The sequence below is a fragment of the Schistocerca gregaria genome, chromosome 3 (genome assembly GCF_023897955.1).
Source record: "Schistocerca gregaria isolate iqSchGreg1 chromosome 3, iqSchGreg1.2, whole genome shotgun sequence".
In the NCBI taxonomy this organism is placed as follows: Eukaryota; Metazoa; Arthropoda; class Insecta; order Orthoptera; family Acrididae; genus Schistocerca; species Schistocerca gregaria.
In genome coordinates this window covers 337,800,287-337,815,098 of record NC_064922.1, presented here as the reverse complement: position 1 = coordinate 337,815,098, position 14,812 = coordinate 337,800,287, and the positions used below count along the sequence as shown (strand labels likewise).

The 14,812-nt window shown below is 44.6% G+C and overlaps 1 protein-coding gene across 2 annotated transcripts in view; it reads right to left on the bottom strand.

Moving 5' to 3' along the window:
- The window catches only part of LOC126356332 (facilitated trehalose transporter Tret1-like), a 100,150-nt gene extending 86,033 nt beyond the window's left edge, over positions 1 to 14,117 (bottom strand). The window contains exon 1 of one of the 2 annotated variants that reach the window (XM_050007315.1): positions 14,035 to 14,117. The gene's annotated coding sequence lies outside the window, so the exon portion shown is untranslated. Of the gene's footprint in view, positions 1 to 11,460; positions 11,561 to 14,034 lie in introns of those variants that run through there. The other variant, XM_050007314.1, reaches the window with a different exon arrangement.
- Positions 14,118 to 14,812: the final 695 nt, after the last annotated feature.

Below are 14,812 nucleotides of genomic sequence, written 5' to 3'. Positions count from 1 at the left end.
TATTTGATTATCATACCTTGATGTGATGAACAGAACCAAATTGATAATCAGGAAATCATCGATTAAAAACAAGGTAATTTGCAGGTCAAGCGATAATGAAGAGTATGAAATCAATGCTCCAGACGCAGCTACGTATTTCGTATGTCTCAGAGGTTACGCAGCCAACGGCCTTCCTTCGGTGGTAACACCGGTTTTCGTCATATCGCCGAAGTCAAGCGATGTCCTGCTTGGTTAGCATATGGGCGGGTCTTCCGAGCGCTGTTGGCAGGCGGGGTGCACCCAGCCCTTATGAGGCCAATTGAGGAGCTACTCAACTGAGGAGTAGCAGCTCCGGTAACAAACGCTGACAAAGGCCGGGAGAGTGGTTTGCTGAACACATGTCCCTCAATATCCGCATCCAGTGACGCCTATCGGATGAGGATGACACGGCGGTCGGTCGGTCCAATATTTTTCAATACATATTTGCATCGACATGTCATGCTTCTAGTTAATGTTTAAACAGTTAACTGAAATTACCGTATAAAATAGGAGGCAAAAACTCTGGTGCTTATAAGCGAATGACCGTTAAACATAAGTTACTGATCACAACAACGAAAGGAAATAAAAGTTCCCACAAAAGTTCTGCGATTTAAGACACTACAAAATATAAGAATAGAGAGCACAGGATGTAACGAAGCTCTGGCAAAGATACTGGCTAACAGCAGCACACGCCTGTAAACAACGCGCGACGCTGTTAATAAAGGTGTGAATCAAATGGTACGAGCGTTCGCTGCCCTTGGAGAGCACTTGGCAAGTGGCGGGGATACAAGGTTAGCCAGGTTGTTGTTTCTTTAATCAAACTGTTCAGACTTATTTAAGGTGCGATAACCTCTGTGGCCTTCTTCTATCTACAACGCAAGTACAGCCAATACTCTTGTGCCATGGAATGAGACAGCCCAAAAAGCAGGCAACCTGCATTTGTTACAGGCTGAAACACAAGTGTTTATAGTCTCATAATTACTCTCACTTACTGATGGCAGTAATGTGCATAAATGTCAGGTAAATAAATATGCAAACAGTTGCAATTTAACTTAAATTCGGAAAGAAGGGAGGAAGATCACGATCTAATGTCCCGTCGACGACCAAGTCATCAGAGTCATAGGGCAAGCTCAAGTCAGGGAAGAATGAGGAAGCAGAAGCAACCACTTCGGCAATTGCGTTAAGCGATTAGGTAAAAAACGGAAATCTAAATCTAGATGTGTGAACAGGAATTTGAATTGCCATCTTCCCGAATACGAGGCCAAATTTCCGGTGATTTGTGCACCCCACACTTACACTGAAGAGCCAAAGAAACTGGTATAAGGATCCTCATTCAAATACAGATACGTGTAAACAGGCAGACTACGGCGCTACGGTAGACATCGCCAATATAATACAAAAGGTGTCAGGCGCAGTTGTTTGATCAGTTACTGTTGCTACAACGGCAGGTTATCAAGATTTAAGTGAGTCTGAGCTTGTTGTTACAGTCATCACGCAAGCAATGGGACACAGCATCTCCGAGGTAGCTACGAAATGGGGATTTTCCCGTACAACCATTTCACGAGTGTTCAAATAGTTCTGAGTACTATGGGACTTAATTTCTGAGGTCATCAGTCCCATATAACTTAGAACTACTTAAACCTAACTAACATAAGGACATCACACACTTCCATGCCCGAGGCAGGATTCGAACCTGTGACCGTATCGGTCGCGCGGTTCCAGACTGTAGCGCCTAGAACCGCTCGGCCACACAGGCCGGCTTTCACGAGTGTACGGTGAATATTAGGCATCCGGTAAAACATCAAAACTCCGGCACCGCTGCGGCCGAGAAAAGATCCTGTAAGGAAGGGACCAACAACGACTGAAGAGAATCGTAGAACTTGACAGAAGTGCAACCTTTCCGCAAATCGCTCCAGATTTCAATGCTCGGACATCAACAAGTGTCAGCGTGCGAACCATTCAACGAAACATCATCGATATGGGCTTTCGCACCCCAAAGGCCACTCGTATACCTTTGACGACTGCACGACATAAAGCTTTACGCCTCGCCTGGGCCCGTCAACACTGACATTGGACTGTTGATTGGAAACATGTTGTGTGCCCAGACGAGTCTCGTTTCAAATTGTATCGAGCGGTTGGACGTGTACGGCTATGGAAACAACCTCATGAATCCGTGGACGCTGTACGTCAGACTGTTCAAGATGGTAGAGGCTCTGTAATACAGTGGAGCGTGTGCAATTGGAGTGATATGAGACACCTGATAAGTCTGGATACGACTCTGACAACACGTGCATAAGCATCCTGTCTGATAACCTACATCCACTCAAGACCGTTCTACATTCCGACGGACGTGGTCACTTCCAGCAGGACAATGCGACAGCCCACACGTCCATTATTGCTACAGAGTGGCTCCAGGAACACTGTTTGAGTTTAAACACTTCTGCTGGCCACCTAACTCCCCAAACATGAACATTATTGTGCATATCTGGACAGACCTGCAGGATTCATGGTGTCAGTTCCCTCCAGCACTACTTGAGACATTATTCGAGTCCATGCCACGTCGTGTTGCGGTACTTCTGCATGCTCGCGGGAGCCTTACACGATATTAAGCACATGTACCAGTTTCTTTGGCTCTTTAGTTTAGAATAAATCACACGTTTATAAGTGAGAAAAGGGAAATCCGCAGGAGATTTCTGGGTGATTTCCGTAATCAGTCCATACCACAAGAAGAGGCTAGGCTTCTGTTGCGTGTACAGAGGTCGGCACTAAAATTTCTGCGTTGTCAGACAGCGGTAGCAAGCACTGGTCACACGTGTGCCATGTCCCCATGAGGATCATATGGATAAGACACTGTCCGAGTGTAGCTCTAGCCAGTTCTAGCTGAGTTGCTGCCGAGATGTTGACCAGTTGTCGAGCAGCTCCAGTCAGCAGCAGTCAAAGTTGGTCTTAGTGAAGTCGTAACTTTCCCTGCCATAGTAGTACATCAGAACTGGCATCAGGGCGTATATTCATTTCTATGTAGTGAACTGTTAAACTGTTTAACTTACCCCGGCTTTGCCAAAGACTTATATATGGATTTCGACAAAGATGCTCCGTACCACACTGGAGTATAATGTAAATTCCTTTCAGTGATTGTGTTCTCTCACTCTTTTCATTTCTGCCTTAGGACCCACGCGCCGTCTCGACGCGTCAATGTGCTTTAGACGACGAGACTTGCTTGGTCGCTTCATGATGCATCCACTGCAAGTGTGCCTTTGTCCGCTTACCTCAACCGGTGCACCAATGAAAACGAAAACTGTACATCCCTTCTCACGTGACTCTAGCTTTATTCAGTTTGTACGTTTGATTTGTTCATAATCACGCCGACATACAGCCGGCCGGTGTGGCCGAGCTGTTCTAGGCGCTTCAGTCTGGAACCGCGCGATCGCTACGGTCGCAGGTTCGAATCCCGCCTCGGGAATTGATGTGTGTGATGTCCTTAGGTTAGTTAGGTTTAGGTAGTTCTAGGAGACTGATGATCTCAGATGTTAAGTCCCATAGTGCTCAGAGCCATTTGAACCATGTCGGCATACAAATATGTACAGAATGTGTTGTAGAATACTTTCAGTTTCATACTTCTATTCCTGTAACTGCGATATAATCCTGCATTAGAAGAACGGTATGTCATCTTGGAAGATAATGTTTCACGACTGCAACCTGTCGTCGCAGTTTGTCAACGAACGTTCTCGTTAACCCAGACCAGGCCCCAGTATGTCCCACAATGGCCAGTGGAGAACAGGTATGGCACTGAACTCCTCGACCATCTCGCAAACCGCTTGAATAACGAAAAACAGGAAAAGTCCCTGTGGAAAAGCACATTTCCCAGACGTCCTATGTGCGCAATAAAGTGGCCAGGATAATATTCGGAATGTATTCTGCACTTGTCAGGGTCCCTTCAACAAACCCCAAAGGTGACCACGAACCGTAAGTTTGCTGCCGACACCATGGTAGCCGGATGTGGTGATATCTTTTATATTGCGTGATTGCTGATGCTGTCTCGGTCGATGCGGCACCCACAAACGATCATCGCTGAACCTGAGTCCTCCTCTACGATCTGTCACGTCGCTCTAGCAACACTCATTAGACCACCGTAGATGGGTCGTACGGCAATGGAGTGTGAAGGAAATAGTCGTGAGTGACATATTTGCTTGTAATTTAAATTTCAGCAAAAACTTCTTTCTGCTTCTGGCTGACAGTCTGGGTGCAACTAAGGTGTAAATTTGCGTTGCGGGCGTTATTATATCACCAATAGCGCTTTGTCTGCAATGGTTCTGATCTGAATCTGTATGCCGCTGCCATCTGAAATCAAGATCAAAAACCATTCGTATGTACCTGACCGTCGAATGGTGTGGCTCACAAAAATCCTCGTTCGACCACTTCTTCAATATTATCTACCTGTATGGGACACTTATCAGGTATGATTAATGCAGGAGATAGAGGAAAATGAAAAAAGAACTGCATTCTTCCTTAAGGGTTTGTTTTTGTAAGCATGAGAGTATCACGGTGCTGCTCCAATGGCAGACGATACAAGGGAAATCTTGTCGTCACGTAGAAGTTTACAGTTACTATTCTAAAAGCCTACATTCCAGGAACAGTCAAGTAATGTACAATCTTAAACATCTCGCGAGATGATAATGACGGTATAATCAGATAAATTTGAGTTCATACATAAGCTCATCGACAGACCTTTGTCCTATTTACGATTCTCGAATGAAATACGAAGCGGACACGAAGTATCCTGAACCACACACTGTACTGTGGCTTCCGGACAAAAGATTTATATGTACACGAAAGTCTATATGCATACATCTCATGTTAAACGTGAAGGACCTTAGGGACTCCCATTCGATCGCAATATGACCTCACCAAAGTTCCGTTAACTGCCTCCTCCCTGACATTTGTTTCATTAAGTTAAATAGTTTACGGGCTCAATGTCTTCATGGTCAGTCATGGATGATACTAGATCCAGAACAAACTAATTTGTACTGTTACCTACACGTATTATCTCTGTTGCCCTATCTCAGGATCTCATGCGAACATAGTATTCCTGACCTCAAATAAATACAGTTTAAAAAGTGTTACCTTAAAATTAACCGCCAGCCGCGGTGGACGAGTGGTTCTAGTGGTTCAGTCAGGAACCACGCGACTGCTACGGTCGCGGGTTCGAATTCTACCTCCGGCATGAGTGTGTGTGATGTTAAATTCAAATGGTTGAAATGGCTCTGAGCACTATGGGACTTAACATCTGGGGTCATCAGTCCCTTAGAACTTAGAACTACTTAAATCTAACGAACCTAAGGACATCACACACACCCATGCCCGAGGCAGGATTCGAACCTGCACCCTTAGCAGTCGCGCGGTTCCGAACTGAACCGCCTAAAACCGCTCGGCTACACCGGCCGGCAGATGTTAAGTCACATAGTGCTCAGAGCCATAAAAATTATCCTGGTCCAAAATTACTCCCTTACAGAGAGAATGATGTTCAACAATTCCGTCTCACTGTCGCCTCAGGACACAAAAAAACCTGGGGCGTGATTTTCTTATTTTAATTCATAGTATCACTATGCTTCTCGTGGTTTCCTAACCGTCAATAACACATGACCCTCTCATTCATTCAGTTATGGTACAAATATTCGTCATAAATTCATACGTAATGGTTCAAATGGTTCTAAGCACTATGGAACTTAACAACTGAGGTCATCAGTCCCCTAGACTTAGAACTACTTAAACCTAACCTAAGAACATCGCACACATCCATGCCCGAGGCAGGATTCAAACCTGCGACCGTAGCAGCAACGCGGTTCCAGACTGAAGAGCCTAGAACCGCTCGGCCACAGCAGCCGGCCTCTAAATCGTTCAGCTGGCTGTAGGAAGCACGAGTACATCTCCATGGCGTGGTTCCCTCCTTGCTTCATGCGTTCATTCGTTTGCACTAAAGTGACCTTTCTGGCTGTGAGCATTCCCTATCAAAAGGTAGACACAGATGGTGCTCTGGCAGCTATGTGGTTATTGTGTAAGTTGGCGGATGATGATGATGAAACCATTATCAGTACATCTACTATCCCGCAGGTGGCATATGCCGTCATCGGTCAAAATCGAGGCTCTCTTTCCAGGCGTAGTAATTTTTAACGGCAGTGTAATAGTTAGCTTCCTTCGTCATTCTAAAGTTCTGTCTTAAATATTGGTTTTGCTACCATTAAGCTCTGGTTTTTAATACGACTTTTGCATAGTTATTCAGTTGTTTTTCATTTCTTAAGATTTTCAGTTAAATTGCGTGTAATCTTTGTTTTCACAATTGTTGATTTGTTTCACCTTCTTTCTGTTTATGAGACATTCTGGACATAATAGTAAATATTTAAGCTGTAAGTTATTTAAATTCAAGTTAAACTTCGAGAGTGCTGAGTGTTTGGCTGACATTTTCTTGAAAGCGACCTCTGCAAGTTATTGTGATTTGTCACGGTTTCATAGGGTTCTCTTTAAATAAATATACAATTTTTTGCAATTTTAAATCAACTCAATCAATCAGTTCGAGTCTTCCTCCTTAGTGTCCGGTACTGCCACAATGCACTGGATATAGTCACATCTGTTTTAACCCTCACACATGCTCCATTGCGAACGCGTCTGAAGGTCTCACTGGCCACGTGCCTACCTCAGCACTACGCAAACAGTTCATAGAGTCACGTGCCATGTATGTACAAGCGCAGCGATATTGAAAAATGGAACCACGGAACTGTCGCATGAGGGGTGAAACATAAGGACGCAGGTGGTTCTAAATGTACCGTTGGACTGTCAGAGTTCTGTCAGCCCGACATGTAGCCACACTCGATGTCTCCCCACACCATGATCCCAGGAGTAACTCCACTGTGTCTCTCCAAAACACAGGAAAAGTGGGACCTCCCCCCAGGTTGCCACCATACCCGCCACTGATGGCCATTCGAGGTAATGCAGAAACGCGATTCATAGCTGATCACAACACGACGCCATTCATTAGCATGCTAGGTGGCAACCTAAATGGGCTATGCACTGGGAGTGCAACGCCCACAATATGGCAGTAATGACAAGTAGAAGCATGGAGGTGAACAAATTTGCGGTTCATCACTCTACGCTAACGGAGATGTCTGAGGGATGAGCCATGAGAATGTACTGCATTGCATTAAGTGCAAATAATTTTTGCAGATAGAATTTCGAGCAGGATTGTACTCAGGGTGCTGGTGACGTAAACCCAGCAGCGCATTAGTCCAAAGGGCGAATTTGAAAACCTCCAGCACCCCAGGAGGTGATGTCACTACCAGGGCGGTCTCCAGCAGCAGGGCTTTGATGCCACCCGACAGGCAGGCCGCATTTCAAGTAGGAGACTGCGAGACAAGCAGAATGTCTCCCCAAGGTAAATAACGCTAGGAAATGTTGTTTCCTCCTCGGCCATGTCGCCCTGGGTCCACAAAAGCGTCGTGAGCGACATTGCCAGCAAGGAATGAACCTCCACGATTCTATCACTCCATATTTTTTTGGGTGGGACAGAGGAGCCGAATGTGTCCATTTAGACGCTGGCGCAGAGAAAGCGCCTGAAAAGTTTTTCGGACGAGCGGCGACTCCCAAGGGCGACCGCGATTGGCCAGATCGACGTGGTATAAGAGTTTCCCGTACAACTCACAGTTGAGCGGGAGTAGCGCTCATCGGTGAAAAATTTGTAAAATGTTGTGACTGGACAGCCACGGCAGCGGAGAGGCACGCCGCGCTAGATTTTTGGTAGAAATAAGACACTTGCGTTTCATTGTCTGTCCAATAAGTACGCAGTACTCTGTGCTGTTTACCTTATCCGCAACTCCGGATAGTTTCGCGGAATTGTGTCGTATGCAGAGTGTTACAAAAAGGTACGGCCAAACTTTCAGGAAACATTCCTCACACACAAATAAAGAAAAGATGTTATGTGGCCATGTGTCTGGAAACGCTTAATTTCCATGTTAGAGCTCATTTTAGTTTCGTCAGTATATACTGTACTTCCTCGATTCACCGCCAGTTGGCCGAATTCTAGGAAGGTAATGTTGACTTCGGTGCTTGTGTTGACATGCGACTCATTGCTCTACAGTACTAGCATGAAGCACATCAGTAAATAGCATCAACAGGTTAGTGTTCATCACGAACGTGGTTTTGCAGTCAGTGCAATGTTTACAAATGCGGAGTTGGTTCAAAAATGGTTCAAATGGCTCTGAGCACTATGGGACTCAACTGCTGTGGTCATCAGTCCCCTAGAACTTAGAACTACTTAAACCTAACTAACCTAAGGACATCACACACGGCCATGCCCGAGGCAGGATTCGAACCTGCGACCGTAGCAGTCGCGCGGTTCCGGACTGAGCGCCTAGAACAGCTAGACCACCGCGGCCGGCGAGCGGAGTTGGCAGATGCCCATTTGATATATGGATTAGCACGGGGCAATAGCCGTGGCGTGGTACGTTTGTATCTAGACAGATTTCCAGAACGAAGGTGTCCCGACAGGAAGATGTTCGAAGCAATTGATCGGCGTCTTAGGGAGCACGGAACATTCCAGCCTATGACTCGCGACTGGGGAAGACCTAGAACGACGAGGACACCGGCAATGGACGAGGCAATTCTTCGTGCAGTTGACGATAATCCTAATTTCAGCGTCAGAGAAGTTGCTGCTGTACAAGGTAACGTTGACCACGTCACTGTATGGAGAGTGCTACGGGAGAACCAGTTGTTTCCGTGTCAATCCTCATTTCAGTGCAAATGTTCTCTTTACGGATGAGGTTTCATTCCAAAGTGATCAAATTGTAAATTTTCACAATCAACATGTGTAGGCTGACGAGAATTCGCACGCAATTGTGCAATCACGTCATCGACACAGATTTTCTTTGAACGTTTGGGCAGGCATTGTTGGTGATGTCTTGATTGGGCCCCATGTTCTTCCACCTACGCTCAATGGAGCACGTTATCATGATTTCATACGGGATACTCTACCTGTGCTGCTAGAACATGTGCCTTTACAAGTACGACACAATATGTGGTTCATGCACGATGGAGCTCCTGCACATTTCAGTCGAAGTATTCGTACGCTTCTCAACAACAGATTAGGTGACCGATGGATTGGTAGAGGCGGACCAATTCCATGGCCTCCACGTTCTCCTGACCTCAACCCTCTTGACTTTCATTTATGGAGGCATGAAAGCTCTTGTCTACGTAACCCCGGTACCAAATGTAGAGACTCTTCGTGTTCGTCTCGTGGACGGCTGTGGTACAATACGCCATTCTCCAGGGCTGCATCAGCGCATCAGGGATTCCATGACGAATTTCGTGAAAGTCAACAAAATCAATTGTTGTTCTCAAAAAATCAGTCAATCTGTGTCTTACCGTGATTACAGGCATAGTGAGGTTTATCGAAAAGTGCAGTACATTCGATTTTACAAGAACACTTAGCTGTGAACAAGATTTCTTCGAGATGAATTTCGCACAATTTGACCGTAGATGAAAAACAAGGTCGTGACAACTGGTTAAGAAAGGGCTCAAAAAATTCGACATTTGAAATGTAAAATCCATGCACAACATTGTACCTGGAGACGAAACTTCGACATACACCGCCTGATAAAAAATTGGAGCTTATACTGCTTGGGAAGCGACCTCCGAGTTTTCTTTGCTACCGTGAAGCGATATGGAAATGAACTATTTGTTGATCTCTGAATTCTATTATAAATTCCCGCCAATGCAATTATTACGTGCTTAATGACATTTGACTTTGCAATCCAGGCCTCTATTGAAGAATCGGGCTGGGTGAGGTCGCTTGCCTCACAGAAAGTAGTTATGCAAGTAAATTACTAACGTCAAGTTAACCCCACGAAAATTTGTGACTTGATTTCAAGAATGGGTCGCTGTTTCCACTTCTGTGTAGTCTGAAATATCTGGAAAGATTATCAGATTTATTCCATTCGACAATTACATATACAAACAAATTGAATTAATGAGATGATGCCTCTTCAATGTAGACATATTAATATCTTAATAAAGGGAAAGGACTATAACACTGGTCTATAACTATAGAGCGTAGTAATGCAAATTGGTGCTTCCCCCTAAATGAATGAGGCAGCACGACCAGCACGAAATTCTGCAAACCAGTTTTAAACATGTACATATGTGTTTGGCAGGCTGTTACCGTCACTGTCTATTTCAAATACAAATAAAAACATGTAAGCAGAAGCTTAACTTTAATTTTTTTAATCATGATTGGTTTAGGATTCTGGACTGTACGGCCTTCGACTGGAAACGTTTGGTCACCCCTTGTACATTATATAGATCAAAATGGAGAGCAATGCATGCTGCTAATAGTCTCTTTTTTTCTCGATGTCTTTCGAGTATGAATCGAGACATATGGACCTGCATTACTTATAGTTTTTCTCCAGTAATGTCCTAAAAACAACTTAATGCAGGTTTATTAATGTCTTTGGAAATCATAATCGCAACGAGATACACAGGAACGATAACAGACTTCGCCGCAGTTTGTCTATATGTTTAGGCTAATCTCAGCAACTACTCTAGGGATTTTCGTAGGGTTTTCACTAACTGATACACTGAAATGAAATGTGTGGCTAGGGCCTCCCGTCGGGTAGACCTTTCGCCTGGTGCAGGTCTTTCGATTTGACGCCACTTCGGCGACTTGCGCGTCGATGGGGATGAAATTATGATGATTAGGACAATACAACACCCAGTCCCTGAGCGGAGAAAATTCCGACCCAGGCGGGAATCGAACCCGGGCCCTTAGGATTGACAGTATGTCACCCTAACAACTCAGCTACCGGGGGCGGACACTGATTCACGAGGAGGATATGTGTATATAATTTATAAATAAATTTTGCAAATTGGGGTTAAGAATTTAAGCCTCCCGCCGCTGTGAAACGGTGTCAGTGCCACCTTGAGGTGAACGGTATAATTTCTTGGAATAATCCATTCATATTAGAACATAGCTCGCGGTGAATTGACCCAGACTGAGCGGCGCGGTAGCTGGCATCTCCCACCCCTACCACAAGATGTCATTCCCAAAGCCAATTAGATATGGAAAAGCTAACATTCGCGCCTCCTGAGAACTTTCCTGGTATGCACTGCTTAACTCATCTACGTTATATCAAAGTGATGGTATTCAGTAACTTAATGCTGTTCTTTGAATTTTGGTTATATCTCTACACAGTGTCCCGTAAACAAAACTGCCGCTACGTTTGACGTGTCGCCCGGCTGTAGACATTTGATGTTACTCCCGTGGGGGTGGGTCGCTAGAAGTTGTATAGTAAAACTGGTCTCTCAAAAGGCTAAGCTATCATTTCTAAGTAAATGACTCCGTTTTGCAGTAAGAAAAATACGAATTGCCTAATCCTTTGTCTAACATAGGAGATGACTTACCGGGGAAAGCCCTGTGTTCAGCAGACACCTGAGATAAAATCAGTCGGGCTGTACTTTGTCGGGCAGACGTACGCCGACTGCTGCGAAGTTGTGAGCTGTTACGGGAGGCTGTTGTCTAACCAGGTGGCTAATTGGACCGGTTTAACTGCACTAACGAGCAATGACGTCGTGTCCGAAAGAATGGCTACTGTGTTATGTTCCCGGCACAACATAAACACATTATTCATGAAATGGCAAGAAGGACAATGCTGTAGTATCACATGAATGTTTTTGTAGGTACTGATCAAGAAAAATCAGCGCTACTTATGATATAAACTGAAGAAATTGAAAAGACGCCTGCAGAAAGGAACGCTTTTGACTAGCCAAACCATTGCATACCCCAGATATCTGCGCACTGTAGACTTACAGAATATAATGCAGTTCGAATACAAAACTAAAGAAAAGTGTTTGGTCGTGAAGATCACGGTTTTGCGACAGATTATAACGGCAAGCTACGTCTGCACTCTTCATTAATAATGTCAAATACGACATGTGCAAAGTAACCAGAAAAAGTACGTGTTTCATTACTGTACAAGATTTATTGGCAGGCAGATGCTGTGCGCTTTCGTGGACGTAGCATGGCCAATATTACATATGTAACAATCGGATTGCTGCCAGAAACCGTGGTAACGCTACTACCACAAATTTGCTACTTGTTTTTCGTTGGCACACGTTGTCGTAGATAATCCAGTCATCCATCACGAAAATTGTCTAAATCATCGTCGTCAGTAATTCGACGTCCACTGCTGGATAAAGACTCGAATGTTTCCTTGCTTCATCGCACGAGGGGCTTCAAAAAGTAACTTACACAGTTTTATGGCAGTCCAAGTAACTTTTATTGAATGCTGCACTACACTTCACAGTTACACAAACAGATCACACTATTTTTCAACATATTCAGCAAGTCTCTGTAAACAACAGTAGGAACGCTTTAGCAATCGTTCAATTCCTTGACGATAGAAATATGCTCATTGGTCACCGAGTTGTTCGGGAACCTCTGCGTGGTTCTCACTGTTGGAAAATGTCTTTCCCCGTAAGTTTTTTTCAGCTGCCGAAAAGATGGAAATCGCGTGGTGCAAGGTCGGATTTCCCGATATGCATCACACACGTCTGTGCGGCAGTGGTGAAATTGTTGGCACCATTTCGTTATGGTTGGCTAAGACGTTCAATTTGGTCCAGACACCGCCACAATTTCATGTTGGACCCGTGTACAATTTAGACGCTTTGCCCACAAGAAGCATATTGTCCCACGTATTTCACCATTGGAGTGCGTTTCCATTTGGATGACCCGCCAGAGTGGCCGAGAGCGCGCCGGCTCCGGATGGAATAAACCCGGTAGATTAACGACGAAGTCCGGTGTGCCGGCCAGCTTGGATGTGGTTTTTAAGCGGTTTCCCACATCCCCCTAGGTGAAAATCGAGCTGGTCCCCACATCCCGCCTCAGTTACACGGCTCGCAGATATCTGAACACATTTGCACTATTCCATGGATTACCCTAGTAACAGACAGTTGGTGAACACTAATTCCGTCCCAGGGCGTCCGGGGTGGCGGCAGGAAGGGCATCAGGGTTATATGAACTCTTATCCTCATAAAATGTCAGATGCTTTCCAAGGCTTGGTTACAAACGGAAAAAATTTAAAGCTATAGTTTCACTGAAAGTAAAAGCGTAATCGTCTCTAGCTACAGGATTAACGTGTTATACTCGTATGTTTAATATCAAGGTACGGACATATGCGAAGTAACTACGATAGAGGTTTATATTGATAATGGTTTATATGATCAATCGTGGATAAACGGCAAGCAGCCTTCAGTTAAATTCAAGACAGGCTGCCGATAAAACATTCCTACATTCCCCAAATTGCAGTCGTGTGTACAACTCAGTTTTGAGCAATAGACGTGTCGAAAAATACAGACAAAAATCACAAAAGTATGGTGAAAAGTCGCTAAATCTAGAGGAACAAAGTCGAAGGAAATTTGAATTTATAAATAAATTTTGCAAATTGGGGTTAAGAATTTAAGCCTCCCGCCGCTGTGAAACGGTGTCAGTGCCACCTTGAGGTGAACGGTATAATTTCTTGGAATAATCCATTCATATTAGAACATAGCTCGCGGTGAATTGACCCAGACTGAGCGGCGCGGTAGCTGGCATCTCCCACCCCTACCACAAGATGTCATTCCCAAAGCCAATTAGATATGGAAAAGCTAACATTCGCGCCTCCTGAGAACTTTCCTGGTATGCACTGCTTAACTCATCTACGTTATATCAAAGTGATGGTATTCAGTAACTTAATGCTGTTCTTTGAATTTTGGTTATATCTCTACACAGTGTCCCGTAAACAAAACTGCCGCTACGTTTGACGTGTCGCCCGGCTGTAGACATTTGATGTTACTCCCGTGGGGGTGGGTCGCTAGAAGTTGTATAGTAAAACTGGTCTCTCAAAAGGCTAAGCTATCATTTCTAAGTAAATGACTCCGTTTTGCAGTAAGAAAAATACGAATTGCCTAATCCTTTGTCTAACATAGGAGATGACTTACCGGGGAAAGCCCTGTGTTCAGCAGACACCTGAGATAAAATCAGTCGGGCTGTACTTTGTCGGGCAGACGTACGCCGACTGCTGCGAAGTTGTGAGCTGTTACGGGAGGCTGTTGTCTAACCAGGTGGCTAATTGGACCGGTTTAACTGCACTAACGAGCAATGACGTCGTGTCCGAAAGAATGGCTACTGTGTTATGTTCCCGGCACAACATAAACACATTATTCATGAAATGGCAAGAAGGACAATGCTGTAGTATCACATGAATGTTTTTGTAGGTACTGATCAAGAAAAATCAGCGCTACTTATGATATAAACTGAAGAAATTGAAAAGACGCCTGCAGAAAGGAACGCTTTTGACTAGCCAAACCATTGCATACCCCAGATATCTGCGCACTGTAGACTTACAGAATATAATGCAGTTCGAATACAAAACTAAAGAAAAGTGTTTGGTCGTGAAGATCACGGTTTTGCGACAGATTATAACGGCAAGCTACGTCTGCACTCTTCATTAATAATGTCAAATACGACATGTGCAAAGTAACCAGAAAAAGTACGTGTTTCATTACTGTACAAGATTTATTGGCAGGCAGATGCTGTGCGCTTTCGTGGACGTAGCATGGCCAATATTACATATGTAACAATCGGATTGCTGCCAGAAACCGTGGTAACGCTACTACCACAAATTTGCTACTTGTTTTTCGTTGGCACACGTTGTCGTAGATAATCCAGTCATCCATCACGAAAATTGTCTAAATCATCGTCGTCAGTAATTCGACG